The 24,793-nt window shown below is 42.0% G+C and overlaps 1 protein-coding gene and 1 pseudogene across 1 annotated transcript in view; both read right to left on the reverse strand.

Moving 5' to 3' along the window:
- The window catches only part of LOC145351119 (adenylosuccinate synthetase isozyme 2-like), an 84,110-nt gene that overhangs the window by 54,482 nt on the left and 4,835 nt on the right, over positions 1-24,793 (reverse strand). The window lies entirely within an intron of this gene.
- LOC145350677 (large ribosomal subunit protein uL15 pseudogene) lies at positions 9,157-16,928 on the reverse strand (annotated as a pseudogene).

Here is a 24,793-nt window from a genome sequence, read left to right on the forward strand (position 1 = left end):
GAGCAAACATTGCTTCCAGGTGATCAGCAATTTAATTGTGCTTCTTTCAATTCAGTATACTGTATTCGCTACTCATAGTATGCACCCCCCCCCCCCCCCCCCCCCACATCAAGAAATCCAAATGCAGAGTAGGTAATCCGGTCAATCCAAAGCTTCCGGTTACCATTTATTTTAACTTTCTATCTTGCTCCCGGACCTGCCCGTTCTTTGGAAAGTCTCACAACACCAGGTTAAAGTCCAACAGGTTTAACCTGGTGTTGTGAGGCTTCTTACTGTGCCCACCCCAGTCCAATGCTGGCATCTCCACATCATGGCTTTCTGCTCTTGACCTTCTACATTGTTCAAATGAAGCTCAATACAAGCTGGAGGACAGTACCTCACCCATTAACTGGGCATTTTACACTTTCTATGACTCAACACTGAGCTGAGCAACTTTAGGTCATAGTGATAGAATGATAGCTTAGTGCCCTGCCTAATACTGTTTCTTTTATTCTGTTTTTTTCCCCTTTCTTTGATTTCAGATAGTAGCTATTCATGATCCTGTCAGTTGCATTTCTTGTAGACACATCTTTACTTTAGTTGCCCTGTAACCTGTCCCTCTGGCCTTGCAACTTTAACTCTTTCGTTTCCTGTCTACCTCCCTACCAGACTTCTCTTTTGTTCTTTTTGCCATCTTCCTCTTAACCACTTGTCCAATTACATTTTTAACTACCACCCCCCCCGCCCCCCCCACCACCAAATTCTAATGAAAAGGTCACAGACCTGAAACATGAATAGTTTCTCTGTCTACAGATGGGTGCCATACCTGCTGAATATTTCTGGCATTTTGTCTTTTTAATGCAAGTCTCCAGCACCCACAATATTCTGTTTTCATATGTTTGGGGAAATTGGACTTAAGCCAATGTGTCCAGTATTGTGCATCCTGCTGGCCGAACGTTTTTGGGTGAGGGAGATGATGCAGGGGAGGGTGGTGGTTAATGAAAACAGAGGGAGAGAGTTAATGGGATCTATGCTTGGAAACCTTTGGAAGCCTCACATCATACACGCTATATAAATGATTCTTAAAATAAGACAAACTGTAACAGCAGTAAATCAGATCTTGTTTGCTAATCCAAAAATATTCAGGACATTTGAAGCAGCAAAGCAACTAAGTAAACACAGCTGAATGAGAACCATCCACATAAAGCTCTTATCCAGCCACAATCCCTCTTCGGGTAGCTCTTTCAAAGCCACATTCCCTTAAGACTAAACAAAAGCTAACATTCACCCAAGGGTTAAACACCTTCGATAGGTCAGTTCACCTTCATAGACAGCTCATTCAATTGGCTCACTCGTAAGACATCTGAAATGGCAAAAACTTACATTCACGCAGTGCCTTTCACTGAGTAAAACTAAAGCATTATCAAAATTGGGAACGAGTCTGATCCTAGGGTGGATGGTATTTTCAAGTGCATCTCAAGTTTCTTGAGAAGTGGTAACGGAGAACCAATGACAAGTTGCTCACTCAAGTGATCAGGTTTTCAGTGACCTACAGCCCTGGATTTCGGGGAAATGTATTATTGTATCACCTCCTTACTGAGAACCCATTCATAAATGTGTCACAGACAGTTCAGACCACGATCAGATTTTTTAAAGGTTCATTCATGGGACATGGGCATCGCTGGCTGGCCAGCATTTTATTAGAATCATAGAAACTCTACAGTACAGAAGGCAGCCATTCGGTCCATCAAGTCTGCACCAACAATAATTCCACCCCAGGCCCTATCCCCACAATCCCACACATTTACTCCACTAATCTCTCTAACCTACCAACCTGGAACACTAAGGGGCAATTTAGCATGGCCAATGCACCTAATACGCACATCTTTGCCCATCCCTAGTTGCCCTTGAGAAGGTGGTGGTGAGCTGTCTTCTTGAATCGCTGCAGTCCATGTTCTGTGGGTCGACCCACAATGCGTTAGGGAGGGAATTCCAGGATTTTGACCCAGCGACTGTGCAGGAACGGCAATATATTTCCAAGTCAGGAGGTTGAGTGATTTGGAGGGGAACTTGTAGTTGGTGGTGTTCTCACGTATCTGCTGCCCTTGTCCTTCAAGATGAAAGTGGTCCTGGGTTTGGAAGGTGTTGTCTAAGGATCGTTGGTGAATTCCTGCAGTGCATCTTATAGATAGTATACACTTCTACTACTGAGCGTCAGTGATGGAGGGAGTGGATGTGGTGCCAATCAAGCAGGCTGCTTTGTCCTGGGTGGTGTCAAGCTTCTTGAGTGTTGTTGGAGCTGCACCCATTCAGGCAAATGGGGAGTATTCCATCACACTCCTGACTTGTGCCTTGTAGATGGTGGATAGGCTTTGGGGAGTTCTAGCATCTGGCCTGCTCTTGCAGCCACTGTAACTATATGGTAAGTCCAGTTGAGTTTCTGGTCAATGGCAACCCGAAGGATGTTGACAGTGGAGGATTCAGTAATGGTAAGACCATTGATGTCAAAATGGAAGCATAAAAAAGTGTACGGTGACTTTCGATCCAGTTCCTAGAGGGCATGGCCACAGGGTAGTGTTGTAAGAATTGAAAACAACACTGCCCTTGTGCTTTGAAATTCCTTTAAAAACAGGAATTAAGATATAAAAGCCACTAATTAAATTTAACAAGTGCTCCCTCTGCCAAAACAAACTCAATGAAAATACATTTCTTAAGAGGACTGTAGCTACAATTTGATAATAATCCAAAATTACTTAATTCAAATTACTGGATAATTGAAAAATATTTCCAGCGCACAATTTACACTTTGCAGCGTTTAATATTCAGCGGAAATACCTGATGTAGTTCCATGAATAAAAGTCCAAGTTAAGGTAGGCGTATCAAGTAGGAGATGATTTATTGTCACATGTATTAGAAGTATAAGGTGAAAAGTATTGTTTCTTGCGCGCTATACAGGCAAAGCATACCGTACATTGAGAAGGAAAGCAGAGAGTGCGGAATGTGTTACAGTCATAGCTAGGCTGCAGAGAAAGATCAACTTAATGCAAAGTAGGTCCATTCAAAAGTCTGATGGCAGCAGGGAAGCTGTACTTCAGTCGGTTGGTACATGATCCCAGACTTTTGTATCATTTTCCTGATGGAAGAAGGTGGGAGAGAGAATGTCTGGGGCGCGTGTGGTCCTTAATTATGCTGGTTGCTTTTCCACGGCAGTGGGAAGTGTAGACAGTGTCAATGGATGGAAGGCTGGTTTACATGATGGACTGGGTTACATTCACGATCTTTTGTGGTTTCTTGCAGTCTTGGGCAGAGCAGGAGCCATACCAAATTGTAATATAACCAGAAAGAATGCTTTCTATGGTGCATTCATAAAAGTTGGTGAGAATCGTTGCCACAGGTGATCACAAGCTTTATCAGAGGTGGTCTGAAATGAGGTGAAGAAACAAAGAAATTTACAGGAGGAATTCCTGGGGTAACTGAAGTAATGGCAGCTTGTGGTGAGGCAAGAGGAGATATTTTGCACGAGAGGCTAGAGCTATGATTTGCAAATTTTCAGACATTTATTCCCTCTAATTTAAAGTTTTGCATGCCAGTAATACAATTCAACGTTGAAAAATATCTTCAAAATGGTTTATAAAGCACAACTTAGCCACCAAACATTGCTGAGAAGTAGAATGTCGTTATCAGCATGGTGCATCTCTTCAAGCAAGTGCTCAGAACTGAGAGTCAAAGCAGATCGAGTAACAAGGAAATTTACAATTTACACCATTGGATTCAACGCGTTAAACTCTGAACTGGAAATTTTAGCACACAGGTTTTATTGATGGATGACACAGTGAAGTTTGAGCATTAGGTAGCCGATATGACCTTCAAGTAACTTTACAAATCTCTTTGTTTTCTGACCACGGCAGGAGCACTAGCTGTCGTCACAGAACTTTTTTTGTTCCTCATTGTTCAATATGGTTCATAAAAGCTTCTACTATAGTTTTTCCCTTTGTTGTGCCATGCTGGAGTTCTAGGCAACAAAATTCCTTTCAGATTTCATTGCAAGCACAACACCTTTACAACTACCAACAGATGGGAAACATTTTCATCCATGCACTCAGAGTGTAATAGTATTGTCTGCTTTTTGTGAGTGCTTTCCACCATATCACTTACACGTCTCTAAATGGTTCAGGAAGAGACAGAGTTCTTTTATTCCGGATATGGGTGGCAAGATGGCACAGTGGTTAGCACTGCTGCCTCACAGCGCTAGGGACCCGGGTTCAATTCTGGCCTTGGGTCACTGTCTGTGTGGAGTCTGCATATTCTCCCCATGTCTGCATGGGTTTCCTCCAGGTGCTCCAGTTTCCAAAGATGCAGATTAGGTTGATTGGCTGTGCTAAATTGACCCTAGTGTCAGGAGGATTAACAGGGTAAATCTGTGGAGTTACAGAAATATGTCCTAGGCGATTGTGGTCAGTTGGACTGGGCATAGTAAGGATGAAGAAGCAATACTCCGAAAGCTCGAGCTACCAAATAAACCTGTTGGACTTTAACCATCAATGGAAGTATTTAGCACATCTGGTCACACAGTAGTACCCTCATCACTAGCAGTGACCATGTTTGATTACAGAGGGATTTGATTTGTCACATATATTGGTATACAGTGAAACATATTGTTTCTTGTGCTAAACAAACAAAGCATACCATAAACAGAGAAGGAGAGAGTGCAGAATGTATTGTTGCAGTCATAGCTGGGTGGAGAGAAAGATCAACTTAATGCAAGGAAATTCAAAAGTCTGATGGCAGCAGGGGAGAACTGTTCGAGTCAGCTGATACAAGTCCTCAGATTTTTGCATCATTTTCCCCAACAGAAGATGGTGGAAGGGAGCATGCCCAGGATGTGTGGTGTCCTTGATTATGCTGGCTGCTTTTCCGGGACAGCAGAAAGTGTAGACAGATGAGATGAGAGACTGGTTTGAATGATGGACTGACTGGGCTTCACAATCCCATGTAGCTTTTTGTGATTTGGTCACAGCAGGAGCCATACCAAGTTGTGGTATATCTGGAAAAGATGCTTTCTATGGTGCACCTATAAAAATGGTTGAGAGTCATAGCAGACATGCCAAATTTCTGTAGTCTCCTGAGAAAGTGCAGGCATTGGTGGGCTTCAGCGTGGAGGAATCAGGACATGTTATTGATGATCAGGATACTAGAAACCTGAAGCTTTTGACCATTTCTACTTCACTATGCTTCCTGAAGTTGATAACTATCCCCTTCATTTCACTGAAATTGAGGGAGTTATTACTGTCGCCACACCAGTTCATAAGATTCTTTTTTTCCTGTAGTCCATCTCATCATTGTTTGAGATCCAACCCACTACGGTGGTGTCATCAGCAAACTTGAAAATTGAGTTGGAGGGGAATTTTGCCTCACGCTGATAGGTGTATGAGTATAGTAGGGGGCTGAGATACAGCCTTGTGGCACTGGTGTTGAGGATAATCGTGGAGGAGGTGTTGTTGCCTATCCTTACCATTTGCAGTCTGGGGGTTAAGGAAGTTTGAGATCCAGTCTCAGAAGGAGAAGCCAAGCCCCAGGCCATGTAGCTTGAAGATGAAACAACAGTGGTGTTAAAGGCTGAATTGTAGTCAATAAACAGGAGTCTGATATAAGTATCTTTGTTGCCCAGGTGTCCCCAGAGTTAGGGTAGGGCCAGGGAGATGGCATTTGCAGTGGAGCTGATGCGGCGATAGGCGAACTGTAGTGGGTCCAGGCAGTCTGGGAGACTGGAGTTGATGTGTGCCATGACTAACCTTTTGAAGCATTTCATAGTGATGGATGTCAGAGCCACTGGACAATTGCCATTAACACAGGCTGCCAGCTCTTCTTTGGTACAGGGATGATAGTTGTCTTCTTGAAGCTAAAGATAAAGAGAAGCTAAAGGTCTCTGTGGATACCCCTACCAGCTGGTCTGCGCAGGATATGAGTGCTCATCCGGGTACCCCATCTGGGATAGTCACTTTTCATGGATTGACTTAAGAAGCTAGCTGGTGGAGCTTCAATGAACTCAAATTGCATCTCAACTTTTGCCTGGGAAGAGAGAACAGCCCAAAATGCTGGGCAGAATTTTTGGCACACCATCTACTAACGATGGGATTAGTTGCAAGAAACTAAAGTCATCATGTTGTGAACAAATCTTGCAAGCGGCTCTCATTGGGAACAGTATTCAACATTAACTTTACGACGGGACTGTTGGATGAGACATTGTTACAGATGTAGGGTTGTATTAGGAGGTATTGGTGCAACAAGTTCTTTTCAAATGAAGATAACATTTTATAAGAAAATTAAATCATACTTTAATTTGATACTGACAATTGGGATACTTATTAACCAGTTTATCCCTATCCCAGCTGTCTCAGTTTAAACTGTTCCACATGTCCGTAAGAGTATCAATAACATGTAAAATGTGACCTCCACAACCCTAGCACCATTTCCCTACAGCTCCCTGACCCACCCTACCAAAATCCTGAATCCTCTCGCATCACATTTAGAATACCAGCAGGACTGGCACCAATTGGTGACCAGGCTTCAAATTATACAAGCAAATCAGGGGGCAGGATTTACTGAGCAACCTATCATTGGCCAGCGGTGGGATCTTCCAGTCCTTCCATTGTCAGATGGGTTTCCTGTTGAATGCACATCTTGCTGCCATGAAACCTTAGGTGGAGGTGTCATCAGTGGGACTGGAAGATCCCACTGGAGCGAACAGCCAAAAAAACCTTGCCCAGGAACTGCAGCACCGTTTGTCTAAATAGGGGAGGTAAACAAATTCCTATTCTGCATGTATTTCATAGAATGATAAAACAGTACAGCTCAAAAGGAGGCCACCTGCCAATCAATTCAGCACAGGCTCTTTCAAAGGGCAATCCAGTAAGTACCACTTCCCCTGCTCTTTCTCCACATCCATAAATACATTTTCTTTTGATGTATTTATCCAATTTCTTTTTGAAGGTTACTCTTAGAGTCATAAAGGTTTACAGCAGGGAAACAAGCCCTCGGCCCAACTTGCCTATGCCGCGCTTTTTTTGGAAACCCCTAATCCCAATTATCCACATTTGGCCTATATCTCTCTACGCCCATCATATTCACGTAACTATCTAAATGCTTTCTAAAAAATAAAATTGTACCCACCTCTACTACTACCTTATTTTAGACACTCACCACCCTCTGAAAAAATTGCCCATGTGAACACTTTTGTATCTCTCCCCTCTCACCTTAAATTTACGCCCTCTAGTTTTAGACTCCCCTACCTTTGGGAAAAGATATTGACTATCTACCTTGTCTATGCCCCTCATTATTTTATAGACCTCTGTAAGGTCACCCCTCAGCCTCCTATGCTCCAGAGAAAAAAGTCCCAGTCTATTCAGCCTCTCCTTATAATTCAAAGACTCTGTTTCAACCACCTTATCAGGCACTTCATTTCAAAATCTAACTACTCATTACATTAAAAGAAATTCATGTTGTTTCGGATTTTTTTTTAATCATGCATTAAGCTCTTGGGTGGAGCGAACTGGTAAGATCGTGAGAAAGTTGAGACATTCTCTGCCTCTGTGGCCTTACCAGTAAAAGTTCTCCCCTGCAAAGATGACGTTGGTCCCTATTAGTGGGGACCAGAAGTGATGGTGGGATTGGAGGTCCCCCCACAGAGGTCAGGGGCAGAGAGGGATGCCCTTCGCACAATGTCTGACTGGGCTCCAGGCAGTACAAAGGGGGCAGGGCCACTGCACTTTGCAGCAGCGATCAGCACTCTGCAACTGATATACGAGGCAGGTCTTTAGATGTAACAAGGCAGATTTTTTACACAGACGGTAGTGGGTTCCTTAAACTCGTTGCTGGGGGAGGTAGTGGAAGGGGTACAGTATTGACCTTTAAGGGGCATCTTGATAAACACATGAATAGGATGGGAACAAAGGGAATGTGGTCCCCGGAAGGGTCAAGGGTTTTAGTTCAGCTGGGCAGCATGGTCAGTGCAGGCTTGGAGGGTGAAGGGCCTGTTCCTGTGCTGTAATTTTCTTTGTTCCTTCATGGTCAGCTGGCTGGTCCGCAGCTTTTGGGGGGGCCTCTGCTACTAAGCCAGCTTTCGGGCAAGCTAGCCTCTAGCTATCCCCAACCCCCACCCAATGTGGATTGGCCACATTGCCAGACTCAGGCAGGATGCAATTTTTAAGTTGTCCAAAAAGTGTGAATTTCTCCTGTTTTCATTTGGCACTTCGAATTTTTTTGGTAACATTACCCACTTCCTTTCTGTTGCATTAAGGGAAGGGGACAGAGAAGGTGAAGGGTCACGTCTTGCGAGAACCAGAACCTAACATTATATAAGATGAATGTGACGTGTTGCATTAACAGTGAAGTGTCCATCAGACCAACAGGCTGCATTTAGAGCCTAACCCATGAATCAGTGATTTAGAAGTCTTGACCTTATTCATGCTTTGACGAGATATAATCTTATCATTCTGCACTGTCTGATGTTCAAACTAAAGTTCCTGATGTGTGGAACCTATAAAATAAAACCACTATTGCCTTCACAAAATCATTGTGAAGAATCCAGTCATTCTTTCTGAGCCAGAGCTGATCAAAGTTGCAAATGATTAAATACAGCCATTTAACAATCTGATAAGCATCATTTCTATCACCTCAAGTTAACAAGAAGTGAACAAACATCTCTTCCAGTTGCCCTCAAGAATATTTATTCACATTTATGTTATAACAGAGACAATTAGAACTTAAATTTTAAACATATCAGGACTCAAGTCTGTCTATAAATTCATAAAAAGACAAACACTAGGAATTTCCTCAGACGGGCAACACATTGACAGAGTGGTTAACACTGCTGCCTCACAGCACCAGGGATCTGGGTTCAATTCCCTACTTGGGTCACTGTGTGGAGTCTGCACGTTCTCGCCATGTCTGCGTGGGTTTCCTCTGGATGCTCCAGTTTCCTCCCACATTCTGAAAGACGTACTAGTTAGGTGCAATGGCTCAAACAGGTGCTGGAGTGTGGTGACTAGGGGAATTTCACAGTAACTTCATTGCAGTGTTAATGTAAGCCTTACTTATGACGAATAGATAAACTTTTACTTTACTTTTAGACGTCCTCTAAAGTTGACTGCTGTAACTTCAGTGGAGATAAGCAGCCAATCAGGAGATTCCTGGAGGGAATTCCTCTTGGTGGATGCTCATTGCTTCCTCTCCCTTGGCTGAATTCGCACATTGACCAAGGAGATAAAATGCACCCAGGAACCGTGCCTGAAACAGGCATACGTTCGTTATATGCAAATGTACTTAAGGCTCACCAACATCCTGTTCAAGGCTGGTTTTGCTCCGAGGCAGCCAGTGTCATCTTCATTTAGCAAAACCAGAATTTGGGATCCCACGTGTCCTACAAGATTTTCTCAATTTATTTACCTGAGCCCGGAGGCATGCCCAGTTCACCATCATTCCCACTACCAGCCTCTCATTTTATTTTGAAAACAAAATTTAGGATTAAGTATTCTACAAAACCACCTTCACACAAATTAAAAGCATTTTACAGTTCCTTTTTTTAAGATTTGGGTTTGTTTACCAATAAAAAAAATTGTACTTTGAAATAAATTAAGCCAATCTGAACAAATTGAATGTAAGCAGATGTGTAAAATGTAGCAAATGAATGGCTTGTAAATGGTGAAGCATAAGCTAGCTGACAGAAACATCAACAATTAGTTATGTGGGTAGTGCCCAAATGAACACTGTTCAGCATAAACATAAGGCCAATGGGGGAAAAAATTAAGATAGCCTCATAAACCCTATTTGCATTGGAAAAAGCCACGTGGAATTTATTACATTCCTTCATGGTCGTCTGCCAAATCAAAGTAAGCTCTGCCACCGGAAAGCAGGATTTGGTGGACATTTCCATCAAGCTATTCAATGTCAGTCCTCAGACTAGTTGTGGCTTTTGAGCCATTGCTCTGCTTTATTTCACAGGTTTCTCTGCTTCTCACGGAGGCCATGCCAGTGTTGAAGAAGGGTATATACATATCCTTCCAAATGCCACTCCTCAGCCCCACATTTCATATCACCAAATCATACTGTGTCAAGAACAGATGACACTTTTAAGAATGTAATTTTAGCGGGTTTTTGAAAGAAGAAAGTACCAGCATTTAAAAGTTTGGACCCCTGGTGTACGTAAACCTAATGTTGTCAGACTTCTTACTGTGTGTACGTCAAACTAACAGTCAGAAGCAGAGTAGAACTCCCTCCACTTCCTTGCAGCATGTTTTAACCGTCACTTCATGCCACATGATCAGCTTGACATTTCTATTTTTCACACCAGCTACAGTCATAGTCTTTAACAGAAACTAATTTAGCTCCGAATTGCATGCTTGGATTGATGTGGTTCAACTTCACTTTATTAATGGCCCACGTGGTCACCTTGTGATCCTGGGCTGGACCCCAGCTCCATGCCTGGGGATAAAGGCACAGCACTCTGGCTTAATGCACCACAAATCTTTGCTCACTGTGCCTCACTAACAGGGTTGCTAAATAGCTAAACATTAATTTGATCATGACATTGCAATGAAAGAAGGAACTTGCGCTTATCTAAGATCTTAACAGGGATATCCGAAAGCACACAAATTATTCTGCACTTCTGCTATGATTGCAAGAATGACAGCCATTTTGCACACAGTAAGATCCCAATAACATCCAACAGATTGAATGTGAAGTTTTGTGGGTTTCGATTGAAGGAGGAATGCTGGCCAGAGTTCCTTGTTCCTCTTTGACCTTCAGTGGCCATCTGAAAGACAGATGTGGTGCTCCCTTAGTTCTGCCCTGAAGCGTTAGCCTAATTTTGTACTCAAATCTCAGAGCCAGATTTGAATACTCAACCATTGGACTCAGTACGGAGAAAATTCAAATTTAGTTAGGCCGATATATTCACTAAACATAGTGTAATCCTTTAGCTGAAAAGTCATAAGCAGTAATGAATATATTATGCTTTTCCTTTCTCAGAAAAGGTAATCAACTCCAAGCTTCCCCCAAACATAATGGGAGTATTTTCAAGTCATTGCTCGTTAGAACAGAACTCAAGTATTGCTGAAAAGAGAGCAAGTTGCTGAAGTTTTTTGTCTTCTACTCACCAGGACAAATCCATGAATACCAAATTTCAAACAATCGCAACAATTTGTACTACAGGAGAAAAGGATGCTGACTGGTTGGCAGGTCAACTCTGATTAGCAAGGCAGAAAGCAACAATGAATCATAGGCCCCTCAAAACTGCCAGGTAATTCAAAAAAAGACACAAGCCTTGAACATATTCCACTCGATTCAAGCTGAAGATGGTTACAAAGATTAAGCTTCGTCTCATATGGTGGCATGGTGGCACAGCGGTTAGTACTGCTGCCTCACACGCCAGGGACCCAGGTTCGATTCCCGGCTTGGATCACTGTCTGTGCAGAGTCTGCACATTCTACCCATGTCTGCATGAGTTTCCTCCGGGTGCTCCAGTTTCCTCCCACAGTCCAAAAGATGTGGTGGTTAGGTGCTTTGGCCATGCTAAATTCTCCTCAGTGTACCTGAACAGGTGCCGGAGTGTGGCAACTGGGGGATTTTCCTAGCTCACTGCAGTGTTAATGTAAGCCCACTTGTGATACTAATAAATAAACTTTAACTCGTGTTCATGTACTGGACTCTCTCATCACTGAGGGTGCAGGTATCTATACAGCCTCCTGCTCCTGTTAGTTGGTTTAATTGTCCACCATCATTCACAACTGCATGTGGCTGAATTGCAGAGCCTTCAGCTGTTCATTAATTTTCTGAGTGCAAGTTCCATGCACAAAAAACTTTGGTTGGAATATATGCAACCCCATGGTGATTACAGTGCAAGTGAATCAGTGTGATTTTGACATTAGTAGCCTGATTGGATGGGGTAAGACAAACAGCAGAGGATTGCAGATGATATCTTTCCTCTCCTGAAGGCAGCCACTCCCTTAATGGAGTATAATCGCTATGGTGAGAAGCTGAATATTTGAAGCCTGATTCTGCCCTCACATGCAGACACATCATCCCTTCAGCAAATGAATATACTTCCCTTACTTAACCCAGAGCTGCTGAAGGACATTGCAACACCCCTCCCTTTGCACTGGCTGAGATAAGCTAACTCATGACCTTCTTGATCTGTATGAATATAAGAGAGCAAGTTTATCTCAGCAAACAGCAGAGCTGTTTTGGGGAAGTGGTGCTGGGGGGGTTGGAGCATTGTGGATATGAAAGCTAAAGATTCAGTGTGTGGAAGGAAAACAGCTTGATTTTCATACTGAACTATTTGGTACGATGGCACATTCTAACTTTATACCTTGAAAATAAAATAAAATCTCCCTTGGGATAATCTGCAATGAGTTATGTTTCTCTCAGATATAGAAAGCCTTATTCATGTGAAGATAATACATTTACTGCGCTTATCTTCCATTTCAAGAGCACTTTTATCTTTAAAAGAGGTTCTTTCATCTGTATGAGGTATGCTTGCACTTTATCAAAGTGCATAGGCTGCTGTGCAACATCCAGTACAAATTCTTGTCAAAGACACACATAGCTGAGAGGTTGATGAACCAAGTTGTTGATATGAAATGGGTGGAAATAGTTAATATAAACTTGTATTTATAAATTGTCTTCAAGACAGCAAAATGTCCCCAGACCCTTCTCCATATAATAGGCTGATGCCAAGCCACAGGGCAGATGATCAAAGGTATGGTCAAAGATGCTGGTTTCAAGGAGTGTCTTAAAGATGGAAAGTGGCGGACAGGTGAAGAGGTTTGGAGAGGGCATCCCAGAGCTTAAGGCCTTGGCAGCTGAAAGCATGACTGCTAGCAGGACAGCAATTAAAAGGGGTGTTCAAGAAGCCAGGATTATCTCAGAGGGCTTCAGGGCTGTAGGACATCACAGAGCTAGAGAGGCATGAAACTATGAAGGGATTTGAAAATGGGAAGGAGAATTTTAAAATCAGGGCATTGCCTAACCAGGGACATAATGCAGATCATGTGATAGGTGAACAGAAACTTGGTGCCAGTTGGGACACGGGTAGCAGGGTTTTGTATGATCTCAAGTTTAGTGGAAGGTCGCCAGGAATGTGTTGGAATAGTCAAATCTGGAGGTAACAAATGCTTGGATGAAGGTTCCAGCAGCAGATAAGCTGAGGCATGATGGATTTGGATGATAGCACAAGCTGGAAATGTGCCATCTTAGCAATGGCACAGATATGTAGTCAGACTCAACTCACCATCAATTACAACACTAAAGTTGCGAACAGTTTAGTCCAGCCTTACATAGCTGCTGAGGGAGGAATAAAGTTGGTAGCGAGGACCAAAGATAATAAGCTTTGGTCTTAATATTTAGTTTGAGGTAATATTGTGCCAGCAGTTCAGACCTTTAGTACCAGTAGAGTTCTGCCTCCCATCAACTTCACAATGATGAAAGCGGGTAGGGGGAAAAAAACACTTGGCAAAGTCCACACTTGCTGTTCACCAAAAACTTAACAGTCCACATATTTTCGCAGCTATTTCAGAGGCTGGTGACAGGGAAGTGAGAGACTATTCAATTGCACAAAGGAATCGTTTTCTGCCCATTCACATTCTGTTTTTATTTATGTCTGACGGTACAAACAAAATAGATTTCACCAACACATAGGTCAGGAAATCAAAGGTTACGTTTTAATGTACTGGTTATTGGAATGCCTTCTCACCAAACCACATTGTCCCAGAATAGAATGACCACAACAAAACTCACTGTCAAAACTCAAAAGAAAAATGGCCAATGGAACATGGGCCAGGATCTTCAGAATGCTATCACCGTAGATCAGTGCTTGCCAAATTTTTTGCTGTTGTAACCCCAAAACCTGAAAATTGAGGGGTGTGGAGGTGAGACAGGGGAAGAGTTGTTGAGCAGGATGGGATTCGAACAGCAGAGGTACAGGCACAAAAATCCAAGACGCCTACCATTTTGAAGGCTCTACAGGTGTCAGCAGTCAGGCCTCAGGTCACTGGATCACATCACACACTAAACAAAATCACGCACATTTAAAAGGAACCTCACATCTACTCAGACTGTCCAATCCAAGTTTCCATTCCATAACTGCCATTGCTGGCTCAGAGCTTGCAACATAATTGCTTGTCCTGCGACCTACTATTTGGCAGTCCCGGCTATAGATTCCTATCTGTTGATGCATCTAGCCGAATTATTGATTGGTAACAATAGAGACAACCAACACCAGAAACAGTACATACTAAAACTATCACTCACCTGATGAAGGAGCAGCGCTCTGAAAACTCGTTCTATAGGTTAAACTTGTTGGATTTTAACCTGGGGTTGAGAGACTTCTTACTATCCCAATCCAATGCCGGCATCTCCATATTATATACATACTAGTGAACCTTTTTGCTGCTACCACTTGGCCCCAGAAAATGAGATAGTCATGTTTACGGCAACAGAACAAAATGGCATGCAGTTCAAACCACAGCAACATCAGTGGTATGGTAGGCTGGTGTTGCCTTTTTAAAAAATAAAAATGTTATAATGGGCATTGTTACATTAGGCATTACTGCCATCACTAAAGTATTGTTAATTATAACAGAGTACAGAGGTGACAAACAGAAAGTCTCAAGAATTATGTATTAACATTAAAAATGCTCACATCTAAACCTTATATGGGATTTGCACATTATATAAATGCCATGCCAAATGGGTCCCTCACATGGCAATCAACATTTTTGTTTGCAATAAAATCTCAGCATTTTAGTGCCGATTAGCAAACGCCTCCGTCTTTGTGCAGCCAGAAAGACAGACAACATTCAGTGTGACCAAAAATAGCATAACAGCGGCTCACTTGTGGAACATACTGAAGGTCAAGCCATACAATGGCACGCCCAGTACGAGCAGTTACTTGAGCAAAACTTGGCAATGAGACTAAACAGCTCAATGGAAGCACCTGAATGTGTCTGAGGTCAGCTCAAGAATCCCAAGGAAACCAAAACTTGTTCCCAATAACCTTTTCCAGTACCAAACTAGGAAGTTATCCTGTCTTGTTACTAATTTAGGTGCGAGAAACCTGGTATACTGTCCACATCAAAGTGAACAAAGTAGCCAACATGATTCTGTTGGCCCTGTACAAAAACAAGGGGAGGCCATGACTTAAATGTCTCAATGTGTTAGCAAAGGTGAAAATACATTTCAACTATAAGCACATAATACATGGAACAACATCATGTTGTGGAAAGAGTTACCAGCTCTTTGTTTAACAGCAGTTGTACTCGTTGTCAGGGAAATATTTGCGATTAAGCACTGGAATCTTTCCAAGTTCTGACCAAAGGCTGAGTTTAAACAATGAGCAGAAACAGTGCTGCAAAAACATCTCAATAAAAGTGAATAATGCAATGCATATTTAGATGTTAGTAATTCATCCATGTGGACTGTGGAATGTTTTATGGCAACCACAGTCCTCCCCATCATGTGGTTTGTGACTGCCGCTCCCACCACTGGTCTGGGAGAATGAAGCAGAGGCCAAGTGCTGAACAAGGAGAAACAAACAAATCTAGGACTACTTCCATACACCTTATTCTGCTTCAGCCACATGCGCATCAAGGGTCTCTTATTGCCATACAGGACAACTGCCATTTGCAAACACAGAAAATGACTGATGGCAGGAATCTGAGCCTGAACTCTGTAGCCAGACTGGGCTGTATTCAAAATACCACATGGCAAATACAATAATTCACAATTGTATTAGTACCTGTTCAAAGCAAATAACTTACAACTTAGCACTCCCAATAGTATCAGCCATGGTTTAGCTGGTAGCACCCTTGCTCCGAGATGGAAAGTTGCAGGTACAAGTTCCAATTCAGGACTTGATCATAAAAATCAGATAGTCCAGTGCAGTACTGAAGGAGCGGTGCACTATTGCCTGTCTTTCAGATGAGATGTTAAGCTAAGGTCTGCTCTCTCCTTAGGTAGATTTAGCCATGATGTGGAGTTGCTGACGTTGGACTGAGGTAAGAAGTCTCACAACACCAGGTTAAAGTCCAACAGGTTTGGTAGCATGGGAGCGCTGCCCCTTCATCAGGTGAGTACAGCATGTGTTTCACAAACAGGGCTTATATAGACACAAACTCAATTACAAGATAATGGTTGGAATGAGAGTCTCAACAGGTAATCAAGTCTTTACAGATGCAGACGACGTGAATGGAGAGAGAGTTAAGCACAGGTTAAAGAGATGTGTATTGTCTCCAGCCAGGACAGTTACTGAGATTTTGCAAGCCCAGGCAAGTCATGGGGGTTACAGATAGTGACAAGATGCCATGGTACTATTTCATAAGAGCAGGGGAGTCTTTTTTAAAATAACAGGATTTTATTTGTACAGCCAATTATAAAATTCATACCATCAATACGCAAGCCCCTCTAACTTCCTTTATCTTTTCTACTCTGAAGGGTCTTCAGATTGCAAATGTTGGCACTATCAGACATGCTGAAAGTTTCCAGCACTCCATTTTTGTTGTCCTTTATCTTTTCAGCTTTTCTGCTGAAGAACTTTGCCTTGACGATGACTGGCTGTTTTAGCAGTCTCCTTTTGCCCAGGATTTTACAGCAACCAGTATGCACAACATTAACAACAGGTGCTGGTCCTTCAGGTTACTTAGCATAGTTCGATCTGACCAGCATCCACAGCTCATGCAGATTTACGGTTGTGACAGAACAATGGATTCTTCTTTAGGCAGTAATGCCTTTGCCAAAGTAACCTAGATGACATTTATCAAAATTGGTTGTGATAATGTATTTCACCAGCATTGCCAGGAACCACCACGAGGGTGCTTCCTGTGTTTGCCAATGTGGCCATAACAGCAGCAAATGTGTCCTCTCAGCTTCCTAGTTTTTCCCAATCCGGATGGCATCTTGGCTGATGATGCAAAGTTATTCCTGGGTTCTAACCAGTACTAATCCCTCAATCAACGGGACAAAAACAGATCTGATCATTATCACACTGCTGTTTAGGGGAGTCTGCTGTACACAGATTAGCTACCCCATTTCCTACAACAATGACTACACTTTCAAGAAGAATTTTATTGTTTGCGTGGAACCACATAGTGTTTTGTGGTTGTGAAAGGCATTAAATAAATGCAAGTCATTATTTCTTTCAATTAATACAATTCAATCACACAAGTATGCTAAAAAGAACACCATGTTTTAATGTGTTCACTTAAATACCGATTAGACAACTAGCAAAGCTTATTTGTAATGGAAATTCCTGTGTTTGAGAGAAAATGAAAAATGGAGTCAGCCAGAGAGAATGCAAAAAAGCAAAAGGCCAAGAAGCAACACTAGATGAGAAGTTACAGAGCTGAGAAACAAACAAGTACAGCACCGCAGAAAAGACACTCGAACACTAAAGCAGTCTGTGCTCATGGCTGAAAACTTAAAAGCTGGCTCCCAGCTCAACATCTTTAATTCTTTCTTCTTAGGTCTCACTTTGCCTTCCATGTGTTTGAATCGACTCTTTTGCTATCATTTTCTCTCTGCGCTGTTACAATTTCTCTCGTTGTATCTTCCTTTTCCTCGCCTGCACTCTTTCCCCTTTCCCGTGTTCAGTCATGTCCTTCAAGGAAGAAAACCTGTCGCCCTTACTTGGTCTGGCCTACATATGACTCCAGGCCCAGGGCAGTGTAGCTGAGTCTTAACTGACCTCTGAAAGGCATTCCTAAGAGTAATTAGGGGTCGGAAATGCTGGCATCCCGTGAACAAATGAAAATAAAGCAAAAGAACTTTGCTGATTTCATGTTTTAACTGTTGGCCCATCTCCCATAGAAAAACAAAGAAGGGCTGGCTCAACATTTAATCTACAAAATGATCCTGCTTTGGGAAAAAGTAGAGTACCATGTGTTTTTTTGGTGGAAATTCTTGGGTAGGCAAAGTAAAATTGCAGTCAATACTTTACAGACAGTCCTCAGACGGGCAACAAATGCAGTTTTCTGGAATAAATTGTAGGTTGAAATGCTGCAACTTATAGAACCCCTACAGTACAGGAGGCCGTTCAGCCCACGGAGTCTGTACTGACCATAATGCCATCCAGGCCCTATTCCCACAACCTTACACATTTACCTGCTAATCCCCCTGACACTAAGGGTCAATTTAGCATGGCCAATCAACCTAATCCACACATCTTTGGACTGTGGGGGGAAACTGAAGAAGCCAGAGGAAATCCACATAGACACAGGGAGGAAGTTCAAACTCCATACAGACAGTGACCCGAGGCCAGAACTGAACCCGGGACCCTGGTTCTGTGAGGCAGCAGTGCTAACCATTGTGCCACTATGGAACCGATTTCCCTGCAAAAACATGGGAGATTGGTTCCTCAATTATGACTTGATGGTCCCATTTTCACCAAAAAATTGCAGAATCTTATACACAAATGTAGGCAAGTATTATTGCAGCATTAATGTGTTTTTTGACATAAGATCATAGAAACGAATGTACTGTATAGAACTTAACAGTCCAATGTACATCACCTATAAATTAGTATAAACATTTTAAAGCCTTAATTTGTCTTCATTATTCCTGCATTCATGGGTGGGTCTGATGGGATGAGATTTTCAGGGTGTTTTGAGGTGACTTTGTTGGACTTTCTGAAGGATCCCTGACTGGAGTCTTCTTAGTATTCTTGATTGCAGGCTTTTCTGGAGTCCTGCCTGCCTTCTTAAAGCAAATCCCCAAGGAAGTTTGGACAGATGTTCTCCTCATCTCCTTGTAAATTTATCTGTAGCAGCTATACATATTGTCTATGCCCCTATTCACTACTTCCAATGTTGGAGTCATGGCAACTTCAAAATGTTGAAATGCTTCAAGTTCCGTTCTTCTTCCTCTGCCAGTTTTTGTTCTTTCAATTCAATGAGGTCCTCATAAGTTAATTCTTCAGAATGTGATGCAATATTCTCTTGCGCAATGTCAAGGTTGAGCTCTTTCCCATTTTGGCCACCTTTTCAACAGTCTCGGAAAGCCTCGGAAGTCATGTACAAACTCAGGAGATTATTTTTTCCAAACACCATGCAAATTTAATTCCATGCTTAATCTCTGGGAAATGTTGAAACCCATCCAGAATTCCTTCAAAGTTAGTCCACCTTACTTCTCAGTTCTCCTGATTGCTTGGGCAAATTTGCACCTAAGATGGTAGGCCTCAAAGGGTGCAACTACCCCCCAGATTGGGCAGGGGGGAGGGAACACTGGACACTACTTTGATGTCCAACTACATGTCATCAAGGGTGGTTGGACAACCAGACGCATTGTCAAGGGTTAACAAAGCTCTAAATGTAAGATCAATTTTGCTTCAACAATCCCTGACACGACATAAAACGATGGTTAAACACCAATCCTTAAGAGATGTTCTTACAGACCCATACCTTATACCTCTGGGAGAAAAGCCTTGAAATATCCCTTGAAGGCCCTGGAGTTTTCCACTGGCGCTGCGCAGAAGAGTGAGACTCTTTCACAGCTTTGTACCCTGGCATGGGTTTCTCCTCTTTGGCAATGGAGATTGCCAACAGCATTTGTTTCCCCAAATGAATCCAGTTTCGTCAACATTTAACAACGTATCAAGCACAAGTTCAATGATTTCAGCTTCACCAAAGACCTTGGTGTTATGCAAATTGGCCCTGGCTTTAAAACACATTAATCCCCCAATACTTGCATAAAAAGGCTCAGAATTAAAACATCCCCCCCCCCCCCACCCTGCCCCACTGTTGCTTCATAAATCATAATAAAAACCCCTGATCTTTTCCAGAATTATGTCCAAACTCAGGAGCACAGCCTTGATTTTGGTCATTCAGCCAAACTGATAATTTCTTGGCAATATATCCAACATGCATTGGAGCCAAATCCTTAACATGTTTCTGAATTCTTAGCTTCTCTTTCAGAATGGTCATGATAGTTGTTCGGGGAGTATCCAAAACGCTACCAAGTTCAGTGCGCGTCTCACCTTTCACAAACTTCTTATTTCCATTTTTGTTCTACTTTTCTTCGAAAAATACACATTTCTAACACCAGACTTATGCTTTGCTACCATTACTACGGGCAAAGAAACTCAAAATTTTAAGGAAGGGTTTGGAAAACAAAGGCACTAAGCCCTGTAAAAACAAATTGGAACAGCAACTAAACATCACGTAAGAAAGACATCAAAGTCAAACCAATGTGAGAAAGTCAAACCAAGGTGTTGACTTATGAACGCAAGTGCCGTTCATTGTAACTCGAAGGTCGTAAAGTCAAGGACTTCAGGATTAACATTGTTAAAGCGATCTCACGTGCCAATGACACTGGTCACCTGGAACTAACTATGCTGATCATAAGGGTTACCAAAAGGAAGCCGCAGTTGCTGACTTCTCCCCTTTTAAATCTGCTACTCCGATATCTTAATAGAGAGATGCATCAAAATAGGCACATTCCTGGTAGGGGATGCTGCTGCTCGTAACCCACAGCTATAGTCCTTGGAGGAAGACTAGGTTACTAAAGTCAGCGAAAATGATCTGTCACATCCACAACCCTCCAACCCCCACTGCCACCCCTCCGCCCTCATGTAGATTCCAACAAATCTACATATCAAAACTCCAAAATGATAACCGAACTTGGAGAACTTGGCCTATTCATCAAAAGAAATAGCAGTAATTGTAGAGCAACTGGTGATTTTCCATGATGTGGAGATGCTTGTGTTGGACTGAGGTAGGCACATGTCACTCGCATCTCACTCTCCGCTCGTTTTGTCTGCACGTGTAAAGGCTTGATTACTTGTTGGAATGCAAGTTTTATCTTGTAACTTGAGTCTGTGTCCATATTTGCCCTGTTTGTGAACCCAATCCTCCACTCACCTGATGAAGGGGCAGCACTGCGAAAGCTCATGCTACCAAATAAATCTGTTGGACTTTAATCTGGTGTTGTGAGACTTCTTAGTGATTTTCCAGACAGGACTGCCTCAGAAGTTATGGGAAATAGTAATTTACTGGTACAAGTGCCTGCAAAATTTCAAAGTTAGTGCATCACCCGCAGACTTGGATTAAAATTCAAACTAGGCCAACGACATGAAAGCTGCCTTTGCCAGTCTGTAAGACTCCTTGGTGAAAATGGGTTTGGGAATCAAAGTCATTAATGGGTGAGAGTTCACAGCACAAAGGCAGCCTCGCATAGTAAAGCCAAAGATCATAGGGTGAAATAGGCTAGATATTTAAATTATAGCTGATCTGTACCTCAACTCCCTCTATCTATCCATCTTTGAGCCCTTTTGCTTGATATCTCAACTGACAAATATCTGAAAATCTTGGTGTACTTTTTAAAATATCTGTGCGCCAGCTTCTAATGGTTTGAGTACCTAGACAACCAAATCCTCTGTATAGATTTCAACCCACTCACTTAATCTGTCTGTAACCCTTAGTAGCTTCCAACTTCCATCCAGATAATTGACCGCTCAACCTACACGTCACTCGCAGACTTGGACATACAACATTCTACTCCTTCCCTCTCACATGGTGAAAAGCTGATGGCCTCAGTGCAGATTCTTGGAGAACACCATTCAGAGGACATTCATTTAATTTTAGCTTGTGTCTTGAACGTGGCAAACGATCATCAATCATATTTAATTCCACGTATCCCCATTTTGTTAATAATTCCATATGGAATTTTATCAAATGCCTCCTCGGAGTCCATTAAAACAAAATCCATCGACACATCTGTCCACCTAGCTAGTAAGCTCTTCTAAAATTCAATTTACAAGTCAGATGTTACCCACTCTTCATAAATCCATGCTGAATCTCACCTCTGATCAAGTGGTGGAATTTTACAGTCCCATCGCTGCACAACCAGAAAACGTGGCAGGCCGTTCATAAGTCTGCCAACTTCAACACGTTTGAAAAATCCTGCTAATAGGAGGAGCTGGAAAATTACACCACTACGAATTATTGAAGGTTATGGGATATGTTGAGAAAGTGGCTACAAAAACATATGAGATTCTGGACTTTATAAACAGAAACAAAGACTACAAAAGCAAGTAAGTCATCGTGAGAAACAGTTCAGCCTCAACTGGAGTATTGTTTCCAGTTCTGGGCTACACACTTAGGAAGGATACAAAACGTTTTAGAGGGGCTGTGGAAAAGTGAAGTCTTCAAGATAACGAGGAGCCCAGACAGAGTAGATAATTGAAAACCAAAGAACATCTACACAATGTGATTGGCAGAGGACCTAGTGATGACATGAGGAAAAACTTTCTGTGCACAGCAACTTGAGAGGATCTGCAATGCACAGTCTGTGGCATGTTCAAGTAGGGCTTTCAAAAGAACAAAGAAAATGACAGCACAGGAACAGGCCCTTCAGCCCTCTAAGTCTGCACCGACCATGCTGCCCAACTGAACTGATCCCCCCTACTTTTCCGGGGACCATATCCCTCTATTCCCAACCTATTCATGTATTTGTCCAGACGATCCTTAAAAACTAAAGATAGGTGGAAAAGCACCAGAAGAGAAAAAAAAGTTACAGAGAAGAGTAAGACTAGCTAAATTTCTCTTGCAGAGAAAGGCATGGACATGATGGGTCAAATAGCTTTCTTCTGTGCTGTAACAATTCTATGACTTTACCCGGTCACTCAGTCACTCTGTCCATGATGATAACAGGTCTATAGTTTTGTAGTTTCTCTCCATCCACCCCCACCCTCCATCTTAAAGAACAGGAGAGGCATTGGCAATTTTCCTATCCAAGGACAATTCCTAAACATAGAAAATTTGCCAATAAACACTCAAGGAATATAGTAGCATCCAGCAAACCTACACCACAACTTGAATATAACCAGTGCTACACGATTATTACTATACAAAAATAGTAGTAATGTGGTGCCTATGCAAACAGCACATTGGACTGATATAGTATTGCTGCAGGCATATTCTTAAATCCTTAATAGGATAAGGTGTAGAGTATTCTTCTTCAAAAGCAAAAGAAAAAGTCACTAACAAAACAGGACATGTAATAACCAGATCATTCAGTTTTAGGCTTTCTCATTTCTCAAACCATAGTGGAAATTGTAGACAGGAAGAAATGCAACTGAAAACCCTGTTGTGTTAATAAATAATGCTTCCTCTGCACATCAGAATCACCAAGTTACTCAAAGGATGGTGGGTGAATAGAAACAGTTCTGCGTGCCCCCAGTTCTCTGTCAAACAGATCACAGTTAGCTATGACACAGTCTGATACAGTTTGAAATACTACAGTACCAGTCTGGTGGCTTATTTAAGCATAACCTATCAAGTATTTTCTGCTGTAGAGATGAAAACTCCCCTCCAGTTCGTACTTATGCCTATACCACCAAACTGTGTCCAACATGCTAAGGGGCACAATGAGGTCTCATTTTTCTAATTTTAACAAAAAGTGTAGTTGTTGCCAGTGTAATATTGAATCAGCAATGTAACTGGGTAGTTTCTGCAGCACCAGCAGTTAGGACTATTACAAAACTGCTTCACGTAGCAGTTCTAGGCTTATAAATGTAGTATCATAATTCAGAACATACTGACAAGTGACTTGGTCTGCCACCTGTTGCTTCAGCCGAAGAATATTTCACGGTCAAGATTATCTTGAAAAGAAGGCATGGTCAACCCTGCTTTCAATGATCACTTTCATGTAGGTGAGAGCCACTGTGTCAAAATACTGCTCCAACAGTAATTATGCTGCCCAAAAGGGAAAGGTTTGGTCTGACTATTCGCTGTCCTCGAGTTTGGAGGTGGCTCTATTTTGTGATGGAATGCATGTGCAAGAAAACTGTGTTAGTTCTAGAGTTGCTAAGCGATGGTGAGGGAATTTAAACTTCAGAAGAGAAGTTGCTTGTTCAGTTGATGGTTTTGCCTAATTGCTATAGGGATGAGAGAAGCAAAACATTATCTGCTTACGTCCCTATTTCATTCATCAACTCCATATTAAAGTTACATTACCAAGCTGGTCTCTTTGTGTTTCGTCTCCATATCCTCTCTCTATAGTAACTATAACAACCCACTCAAGAAAATAAGTACCTCTTTCAGAAAAACTTGCTTACAGCTGACAGACTTATTCCAAAACAGCAACTAATCTGATTCAGTTCCTGATTCGTTCCAACAGGAAACAAAAGTCAACTAAAAAAAAGACAGCAACTTTTATGCATCATGTTCAGCAGACTCACCAATGAAGATATTATATAGAAGCAGCCAAGGTGCTGTGTAGGGCATGAACAGAAGGAATATTATGAATTGTTGCAGCAACAGCAAAAAGAGACACAGAATTAGCCCAATAGGGAGTGCTGTACCACAGCAAAACCATGATAGTTATTTCTGATAATGGAAGAGCTAGAAGTTTGAAAAAGACAGGCACAGTCCTCAATAAATCCCATAACTCTTTAAGACAAAACAAATGACAGTGATATTTCCATGGTGCTTACTCACAATGAATACCAAGATCTCACTCAATTATTTAAATATAGTGACTTATGTAGGAAGACAAATTTTGTTCATATTTAAAAGTATGACGCGTTGGAATGCAACATGTTAAGTAACGTTTTTAGAAAAATAAATGGGCAAACTTTGCCTCAGTTAGTTTTGAAATAGGCAAACCAATCGCTGTTGTCTCCGAATGGAGAGGAGAGCATGTCCTTGCCCATTTTTAATGCTTATCTGAATGAAGCAAGAAATCAAATATCAAATTCTTGCACATCTGTATTTCCTGTAGAAAATGAGCATCTCTTAAACAGAAGATCATGGTCTGATGACGCTTT

The sequence above is a fragment of the Carcharhinus amblyrhynchos genome, chromosome 12 (assembly GCF_965287045.1).
Source record: "Carcharhinus amblyrhynchos chromosome 12, sCarAmb.v2.hapA, whole genome shotgun sequence".
Taxonomy (NCBI): domain Eukaryota; kingdom Metazoa; phylum Chordata; class Chondrichthyes; order Carcharhiniformes; family Carcharhinidae; genus Carcharhinus; species Carcharhinus amblyrhynchos.